This window comes from Triturus cristatus, chromosome 3_2, assembly GCF_964204655.1.
Source record: "Triturus cristatus chromosome 3_2, aTriCri1.1, whole genome shotgun sequence".
NCBI lineage: Eukaryota > Metazoa > Chordata > Amphibia > Caudata > Salamandridae > Triturus > Triturus cristatus.
This window is the reverse complement of record NC_140584.1, coordinates 147,573,523-147,584,018: the sequence shown is the minus strand read 5'-3', so window position 1 is coordinate 147,584,018 and position 10,496 is coordinate 147,573,523.

Here is a 10,496-nt window from a genome sequence, read left to right as displayed (position 1 = left end):
TGACATTCGCAGAGGAAACCTCACATGAGTTAAAGAGAGATTTAGGGAACGTGTGGTTCTACTGTGTGAAGAGGCTGAGTTAACAAAAGAAACAGTACAGACATATGTTTTGACTACTACCACTCTGGAGATGGAGCCCTATCTAACTCTTGTGAAATGCAACAGTGATAGATGTCTGTTAACTTGATTTAGACTTAGATTTAATTTGTTGCATCTGTTTTAGCCTCGCCAAGTAGTTGTTATGATTTAAAATCCCTGGGCCCCTGTGGTTGCGATAACATTTTTCTGCAGGATACCTTGCATTTTGTTATGTTCTGTGAACATTATAAGGAATCCAGGAGATCCTTCATAGTTCTATTATTCAAAGGAAGAGATTTTAAACAAGTTCACCCAGCCCTACTGTTCCACAGATGTTACCAGATGAATTTGTTGTTGCAAATGTTATTCATTTTTTTAACGCTGCTGTTTTTATAGGGAGTATATAAGATGATTAATTATGCCTCTCCAGATTTTGAGTCACTTGTTTTAATATTTATTATCTTTTTAGCACGTTTTTATATATTGTATTTATACTGCTGCTGTCTTTTGTGGTTTTAAGATGCAAACCGAATAAAGAAATAATAGATTGATTGGTACACTTGTCTGCCCTATAATCCCCATAATAACCGGTAACTTGTTGCTTGCCTTGGTTATTTCTATTGTAATAAAAAAAATAATAAAGATTTTTTTTTTTAAAGAAGACACCTGAAGTGTTTCAACTGTTCATGGCTCATCATTAGCTTCAGGTCCGTTACAAGAGGCCTCCTTCCCTTTGTAAATCTCGTTTGGGAATTATACAGATATGTTGTACTTTGTAAGCACTTGGTTAAAGAGGCAAAATCCATATGCCAATTGGTTAACTCAAACAACCTCTTGGTCAACACAGTTTTGTGATAATCGTTGATATGCTTCCGGAAGTTATTGGTCTGCACGTAGAAGATTAATGATTAAACTATTTGCAAGCCCACGACTTCAAATTTGACATTAATAATCCCTGTGGGTCATATTCTGTGTCTAGCAAACCCTCATATGTCAGAAGGGGAGCTATATAAGCAATTAAGCTAGTTCATAATGTGAGGGGGAAGCTAGGACAAACAATTCTATTATATCCCATAACATAAATTTATTTTAAACTTTCAAATACGTCGAAATCATCACAAGTAAAAAGAATTCTGAAGGGGGCAGATTAATATTTTTAGAAACAAATTATCAAACAGGGATATTCCACTATTAGCTTACTTAAAGCACAATTGCATAATGTACAGGTCAGGACTGCTCTGTTTTCAAATAGGCATTGACCACAAAAAAAACCCACAACATGTTGTCTTCATCCTTTGTTTTATTAACATCCAGTTTCGGACAATGCCATCAGTTACACATTCGAAATGAGATTGGTTCTCAGTACTTGTTCTTGTTACTTGTGCTAATGCTGGTTTGTGTCTGGTTGCAACAGAGGTTCTAGACCTCCTGAACCTGGGAAGACCCAAAGATCCTCTCTCTCCATAACACGTTTTGTTAGTAGAGCTCAGTTTGAACAAACTGCTAAAGTCATGTGGCTTTCACAAGAAGAGAGCTCCTGGTTTTAATGTAGAGGAGAATAAAAGTCACGCACCATATATTCCCCATACTGATAAACATTGATCAGGCTTCTGTGTGCTGTGGTTTACATAGACAACGATCATACTAATAAAACAAATACATCATAACTTGTTTTTAAAAAACAATTTACACATTCTTACATTTTTATAGCCCTGAAAATTACGGGTTTAACTTACAGTGCTTTTAACAGGGTAATTCCAGATTTTCACATACAAAAAGATACTTTTGGAGTTTGTTCCATCGGCAGGGCATGACATTAAGAGATATGGTAAAACAGAATACTGCGATAATGCATCTCCAGAAAATATCTGTGTGCAACTTGTAGCTCCTGCCTGCAGATGCCCCACATGGGTGGATTCCTCCAGAGGCCTCTGCTAACATCAAGCTCTAAATAAGAACTCAAGTAGTTTGGGTAATAGTATTTCAGCTATTCATCGTTTTTTAATGCCAAGATGTACCAAAAGGGAACTGAGTTTAAATAGATACAGATTTTATTAAAATAAAAGTAGAAAAACAGTTATTGTACCAAATCAAACTCCATTGTAATATGCTGTTTACCTGTGCTGGTTAAGAGAGAAGCTGCATTTCGCCTGGCATCAAAGTCCAACACACTAAATAGGACCCGCCCTCTCCTCCCAACTATGCGGCAGTTTCAAAAAGCAGCTTCGACATTAATTACACAATTACATTCAGGTTGCTTACATTTTGCTCTGGTGCAAAAAACAGCTAATACTCCTTTGCATTGTTTTTGCTTCTTGATTAACTAGAAATGAAGCACAAACAGTGTGTTCCACCGTACACTGTATGGGAAGATTGTTGTACCAGGTCGAAATAGGGTTGTGCTTAATTTGCTTTTACCTTATTACGTGAAATTTAAGAAAAATTGTGCAAAAGTATGCCTAATGACGCAAAAAGTGAAACCAGCATTTGATACATAGAAAGTTTGGACAAAAAGGACAAGAGGCCACGTTTCCTTCTAAAATGAATTGCAAAAACACAAGTGCTGCAGACAACAAGCTCTCGAGATCTGGTCATTACCATTCTTCCCTTGCTCTCACACTCATTTTTTGCCCTGAATGGCACATAGACATACCATAGGAGCGTGATCTCACGAATTTCACTTAACAAGTCTAACATAAAATGACTGCAACAATGTGAGATTTCACCTGTTTACCATAAATTTTGGCCAGGCCTAGAAAAAACATTGAACAGCTTTCTGTGTTTTTAATGCGCGGAAAGGAAAAATGAATTAAATGTTCCACAACATATAAAAGAGGACACTATGCATAAGGCAATGAGTCTGCTCTGTTTCTAAAGACACAACCAGCAAAGACAGTGAAAAATCAGCTAGTCACGGGTCAGAGATCTTCTTTGCTATAAAGGATATTTTTACAAACAAAAAGATTGATAACAACATATTTGCCTCGTAATATTAAAAAATGTTCACAGATCCTTGCCAGATTTCATACATTTTGGCCTAGTGCAAAAATGGAGCACATGTTCTTCCTAGACAAACATTTAAGCACCAGGGCACAAAGAGAGAAAAGATACTGAACAATTATGGAACAGGCTTACTTCCAATGAATGTGTGATACAATTTTAAAAATAGTAAAATATTAAATATGAATACGCTTTTAATATAAAGAAAACAAATAGTTTTTTCACTATTTAGTTTCACTTTAAAGAAAATTGGTAAACTGATTTTGCCCCAAATGATTTTTCATACTTTAAAAGTGAAGACACATATAAATGATCCATCTCATTTATTAATATGTAAGCACAGAAAAACTAGAGCAAATGATGTATGTTTCATTGTGTGTTAGGCAAACTCCTTATGTAATCTGGCCTGTATAAAGACCTGCGTGTTGCACTGCCTATTTGTTGTGCATTTTGCAAAACTTCGTAAAGGAGCACTTAAGCCATTTTGAACCTGTGCAAAGCTTATGTGATGGAGCACGGATGTTTCCATGCTTTACTCAATTCAGAGGCCTTCATGTAACATGAAACATAGCACCATCTGTTCATTTAATTTCCTATTACAACAGCATTAAAAACGGTGCAAAAAAGCATTTGGTACATCTATTTTTCTGGCCCAGAATCATGAAACTACAGTAGCAGTGACTGATATTTAATACTTTGTACATAGTGGCAGAGTTGGTGCATCACACCATGAAGCCAGTGGTGTAGCAAGGATGTCATGGTAGACCTGGCGGAATTTCAATTACTCTGGAGTAACTGGAGTAATTTTGATACTTCTGCTTTACTCTTTGACATGGAATTACCGATAATTACACGATTACTCCTCCATGCATAATTAAGAGTAATTTAGGGGGGAAAATCTAATGCAGGAGCAAATTTAGTGAGCAAAAGCGACCAATCGTCTTCTCTACTTGTGTTCTGTTGCATTTAGCACTATTTCTTAGTGCAAAACGCATCCTTGTATACATTTTGGACCCAAGAGGGAATTCTTGTGCTAAGAAATTGCAATAAATGCAGAATTACTCTTCTTACATAATTCAAGTGTAAATTCACAGAATTTGTAGGTAATTCAGCTACACTAAATTCCGTGAGTTGCACCCACCAATAGTCATGGGCCAAAATACAAGCAAGATAAAAATAGGTCCTATTAGCCTCTTACTAGTGGACATTAAAATATAGCCAAAATAGGGGAGCAGTGGCCCCTCAACACCCAGGTGAACAGGGAGCACAGTGCCTATTGCACTAGCACAGCTCGGCTTCTGAATGAGAGTCTCTGAGCTCTTCATCTACCTGTCTTTCCTCTCTTCACACATCTCTCATCTCTTTACCCTATCAACTTTCACAGTTTCTCTCCCTCTTCCCTTTCTTGCTTTTTCTTCTTAAGGCCTTGCTCCTTTTACTCTTGGTTTTCTCCCTTTTCTTTCTTCCCGACTTCTCCCTCTCATTTCTCTATTTAGTCCTACCCTTCTCTCTGCAAAACCTCTATTTATTCTCCCTTTCTTCTCTAAACACTAACACCCTTTCTTTTCCACATCTATATCTTGTCTTCTTTCTCTTGCTCTCGTTTCTACCCTGTCCTTGCTCATATTCGTTCCAACATCCTTATTTATGCCCCCTTACTTTCTCCTTTCTATCTTCTCTTGCTGGTTCTTTTTTCTCTCTCCCCATTCCTCGTCCTCATATCCGTTCTCTCTCTATTTCATCTCCTTGTTCCTGCTTACCTTTTCTCTCTGTTTTCTATCTCTCCCTTAGGCTCTCCTCCCTTTTCCCTCTTCATCGTATCTCCTTCCTTTGTCTTTCACTCATCACTCCTATCTATATCATTTAATTATTTCCATCCTTCATATGTTTAATTCATTCCTCTCCCTTCACTTATATTTCCTTCCATTCTCTTTCGGTCATACCTTCTCTCTCATTTTCTCTACTCCAGTCTCACCGATTCCATAATCTGCTCTTCCTATCCTCTTGGAATTTTTTCCTCGTCTTACTTTTTCTTTCACCATCTCGCCTGTCTGATCCACCTTTTTCCTACCTTCTTTTCCATTCTGTCCTTCTTTGCTCTCTTATCACCTGCCTTCTCTATCAACTCCCTATTGTCCATCCTAATTCTTATGTTCTTATCTCATTCCTTCCTCCCCTACCACATTCCTCCTTTCTTGTTATTTTCCTTTTTCCACATAGACTTCCACCCTCCCTTTTTCTCACCTCTGATCTTCCCTTCACTTTACTCCATAGTCTCCCTCCCTCTCCTATTCTTCCCTTTTCTCACTCTTTCTTTTCTCTCCTCTATAGCCTGCCTCTCTTTTCTTCTTTCACCCTCCTCCATGTCCCATTCCCCTCTTTTTCCAGAAAAAGTAAACATTGACAGAGGCACAGGCCAGACACTCCCAAAATTAAAACTTGAGCAGCCATTGAACCGCTGCATAAATTACTAGCTGCGCCCCTGCTGGACGCTAATATACAATCCTGCAGGCTGCTACCCTTGATGTTCCCTTTGTGATCCCTGGCACTCTTATTGCAGCTTCCGGTTAAGCAGTTATCAGGGCCGTTTCTAGGTGTTTTGCCGCCCTAGGCGAGAATTGAAAAATGCTGTTTGTGTAGGATTGCTCGCGTGTGCAATGTGGCGCTTCTGTGTTTGTGTGTGTGGTGCGTGTTTGTGAAGTCTGTTAGGGGTTTATGGCGAAAGAAATACATTTTTTTAAAAAGAGGCCGTGGTGGAAGGGATTGCTCGAGGTTGAAGTGGGCAGTTCTCCTTCCAAAAAGAGCTGCTTCAACGAACACATTTTCAAATAAACTGGTTTTAATGTAAACTAAATTGGCGGTACCGGCAAATGAACTCGAAAGCGGGTTCAACGTGCAGATCAGGGCCGTTTCTACCGCTAGGCAGGCCTAGGCAGCCCCCTAGGGCGGCAAAAGGTGGAGGGCGGCCTTGGGCCGCGGCAAAAAATTAAACCTCAACAGTCAGAAAGCACTTACAGATATAAATAAAGCAGGTGCGTACCCGAGTTGAAGCTCAAATTCAGTAACGCATTAATCAGCCCGCAACATTAGTGAGCTCGGTCGAGGCTGGGCAGGTGTGCTTTCTCCCCATATCTTATCTATCATCAAAAATTGACTGCGATCCTTGATCGCAGCACCCTTGCATCCATGACTTTCTCAAGTACAATCCCAGTATAGTTCCCGTGAGGCCTCAGGCCAGGTAACGTAGCGCCTTCAATTCCACCGTCGGCATGACGTCACGTTCGGCGCCACGGACGGAGGCTGTGTGCGCGCGGCTGGCAAGAGGTAGAGAGAGTTCCCACTGCCGCCTGCAGGCCTGCCTATCAGGTACCGGGGGAGGCCGGGGTGGGATCCGGGACGGCTGCAGCAGGCAGGTAGATCATAATTATTTTAAAATATTTAAATACTGAAATACATTGGAATTTGTAAATAACTGTTATAATAAACACTGTAGCTCTTCCAGATTCTAAGGCGAGTTGGTAATGCTTGAGAAGGCCCAGGAAATGTCTATGCTTCCTACTAATTTTAAAAGTGAGTTATTACATTTAACAAAAAATGTTTTTTACAAACACAGCAAAGAATGCACAACCTCTCACGTAATATAAAAACATCAATTTCTCAAAAATAGAATAAATTATGTTATTTATTTATTCAATACCTTGAAGAAAGGCGGATGCATTTAAATGACATTCCAGGCTTAATTATTATTTCACAAGAGATTTAAATCCTTTATAATCTACAAGCTGTGATACCGATTTTTTTCAATAGAACATTTTTACTCTACAAATACTGTATCACTCAATCATTTCTCAATATTAGGCTAAGATTCACAGGATCCTTTTGACCAAGGCGTCCTTGTTTTTGCTTGTAAACTCAAGGAGTACATTATCTTGCTTCTTGTTGGTATTCTTTGGTCTCTTTACACACTAACCTTGTGCCCTTCGATCTGCTACTTCACTTGATTTACCTCTTCTTTTACCTCCTTGTGCTTCAGCCCCACTATTGAAGGCACATTTCTATCATCATTCTGCCTCGTTTTGATGAGCTGCTTATATAGGTTTGAAAGCGTCTTTGTGCTTATTTTTACTCGATCCTTTTATTCCATATGTGTGTTGTGTAGCGCTTTTGCTGTAAAAGGCATTACAATAAAATATATTAAATAATGGTGAGTCTAGGCTTCACTTCTCAAGAGTCACGGTCCCTCTCCGCACTCAACAATGGTAATAGACATCATCTATATGTATACCCTTCACATATGCTTATTGTATAGAGTTAATACATTAGGATTACACTAATTGCTGAGATAATTAGACATCAATCTATACCTGGGATGGGTGATTTCTTGTTATGCTATGTGTGATGTGACATTTGCATATTTTCAGTGTAATTATGAGTGACGTTTCAGGGACTATGAGTGACACTTTCTGGCAAGCAACATAAAGATGAGAGAAGCACATAAATATCAGAAAATGCACTAATTTCAGCAACGAGAAACACTAAGAAGATTTTAAACGTACTGCACAGTACCAGAAATTGAAGGGCACTAATCTAGTACTCTTACAGATCCTCGGGTGGGGGTGACAAAACTTACTTTACTTAACTCTGTTCTTGGTGATCTGATCTTCATCCAGGCAGCCGCAGCGCTGTGTGTCTGGCCTTGGCCATTGACTCTGCAGCAGGTTAAGTGCTGCCTCGTGCCACCTCCCACGGCAACCATTTTCGGTTTATCGCTGGTGCCCGTGAATTCAGGCAGCTTGTCCGAGTCCTCTCCTGGCAGCTGCTGCAAACCAGACGCGTGACGGCCGGTGATAGGTCATCACTCCGACCACGCCCTACACTGTACTCTCCCGATCGACCTCAGCAATACTGAATTGTCTGCGGGAAGTCCAGCCAGTGCTAGCACTACACTCAGCACTGCTGGAAACAGCACTAGACCGATGCGAGCAGAGCCGGGAGCACCATAATGGTTGTGGCTGGTAGCGCCACCCGCAAACCACTGAGCTGCTGCTGGCCTTCATACTCCTGGACCTCACGGCGCACTGTCTAGCAGGAGACAGGGGATGATGCGCTGTCTGCTACTACATACAGGTTTGCAGGCTTTAGTGACAGCAATCATATCATGCAAATATGCGTGACAATGCATTTCAGTGCGGTGATGCGGAGCACCACACTGAAATGCATTAGTCTAACGCCTGATGCGTGATACTTGGCAGGACTGTAAAACATACACTCGATCTGAATTTTCCTAACAGAACCAAACCATTATAAACCACCGCACGGACCACATGAAACTCACTCTTTACAAGGATTTCTGAGGAAGGTGAAGGTCACGTCTCTTGCTGACTTCCCATGCCTCGTTGGCAAGTGGTCTCAAGGGATAGGCATTTCAATCACTGGTAGTATGTTTAACTCAGAGGGAGAAAATTCTATTAAAGAACGTCACACTGCTTAAAAGGACTACTACTGCTCAACACATGCATCTCACTCAATGGAAGGCCTTCTTCTTTAATAGAAGCCTATTTTAATAATGTGTGGTCCATCTCACTCACTAGAAGGTTGTCAGTTGTCTCTTTCAAAGGGAGGCCATCTAAATCACTAGAAGGCCATCTCACTCACCAAAAGCCTTTCTCACTCACTTGAATACCTTCTCTTTCAATGGGATCACATGTGAACTAATAGAAGGTCACACATTCATTGCACGTCTATATCCATCATTTGAATGTGTGTCACTCATTGTAAAGGGTACAGGGAGGGACGTGCGTGCTTCGCGTTAGTGGCCTGTGGTTTGGAGTGGTGGCCCGGATGAGGAGAGTTGGTTTTCGGGGGAGTTTTTGACCCTCACATTTTTTCGAACCTAAGGCACCAAGTTTGGAGGAAGAGGTTGGGGTATTGGATGTTCCCCTGGGACAGACCCAAAGCAGGATGCTATTTGTCAGAGGCCCTTCAGGAGTTGGTGCAGGGACTTACTTGAAGTGTTTTGGTGGAGCGGTGGCCGTGGGGCCTGCTGGTTGTGCATTTGAGCTAGTGGGTTGGTTGAGGAGCTGATGGAGGGGTCGGTGTGGAGCCAAATCACGACACCATCAATTATACCAGGCTTCTGTGGAAAGTCAAATTATGTTCAGGAGTCACAGGTAAAATAGATATTTCTATCCCTGTGGGTAAGGCTCTGTTTATAATATATTTAGACTGTAGTTAGACTGTAGTTTAATAGAAAGGGTCAGGTGTGGCTAGTGGCTTCCTTAGTGTCCTATGACCTGAAATGACCTGAAAATAGATGGCATCCTCCATATTACTTGTCATGGGGGCGGGGGTTGTTTTTTGCGATGTGTCATGGCAGATGCTGTTGGTGAAATGTGAGGATCGGATGGATGGATGAGCCCAGGTTTTACACATGGAATCGGACAGGATTATGAAGTGGTACCGTCGGCGCCATGAGAGGCGAAGCTTGGCATGCCTGATGTTCGACAGTACCTATAAGTTATTACCCATTATTGCAGATGTGCATCAACGGTCGTCGTATACTGCTGCCTGCTTAAAGGTTCTAGGGAAGAGTTTCAACTGGGGTCATCCCAGTGGCTTGGACCCAAGTTAAAAAGGGGAGGGGAGTTCTTTTATATCTAATGCATTAATTCTTCTAGCCTGGATGACAGGGGGAGAGAGTGATGGTAGTAAAAGGAAGGGGGTGGCATTTTTCAATTCTCGCCTAGGGCGACAAAACACCTAGAAACGGCCCTGGTGCAGATCTTACATGCTGTGCGACGCTAGGGGCTGCGTTCCTACGCCGAAAAAAACACACCTTGCCTTCCTTGAACGACAAGCCCGTCAGAAGCCTCATATTCCGGACTGAACAGAGGGACAGACCCTGCAGAGGTCCGACTCCGATAGGGTCAAGTTGTCAAGAACGAAATCGGTATAAAGTGGCATAGCGCGCACAGCCCCCGCCTGTGGTGCCGCAGGTCACGTCACTCGAATTCGAAGGCCATTCAAGGGGATTCCCTTCTGCCCTAACTCATATTTTTTGCCGCCCTCCCCTTTTTGCCGTCCTAGACGGCTGCCTAGGCTTGCCTAATGGTAGAAACGGCCCTGGCAGTTATGAAGGGAGAACCTGGAAGAAAACAACATTCCAACAAATGTGGCTACTCTCCGTAGTTTCCACTCATTGCCGTGAGCCTAGACCCTGCTCAGCAAATGTAAGACAATTAAGGGGAAAGTGTTGCACAAATGGAGAACCTAGTGATGTTCAGGTAAATCAATGGGTGTGTGACGTCACCTCTGCTATGCTTAGCGTTTTGTGACTTTTATGTCAAGACCAGAGGCTCCATTATGTTTCTTTCTTGCCACTTTATTTTAATAAGAGCCAGAAAAAATATGTTTACGCA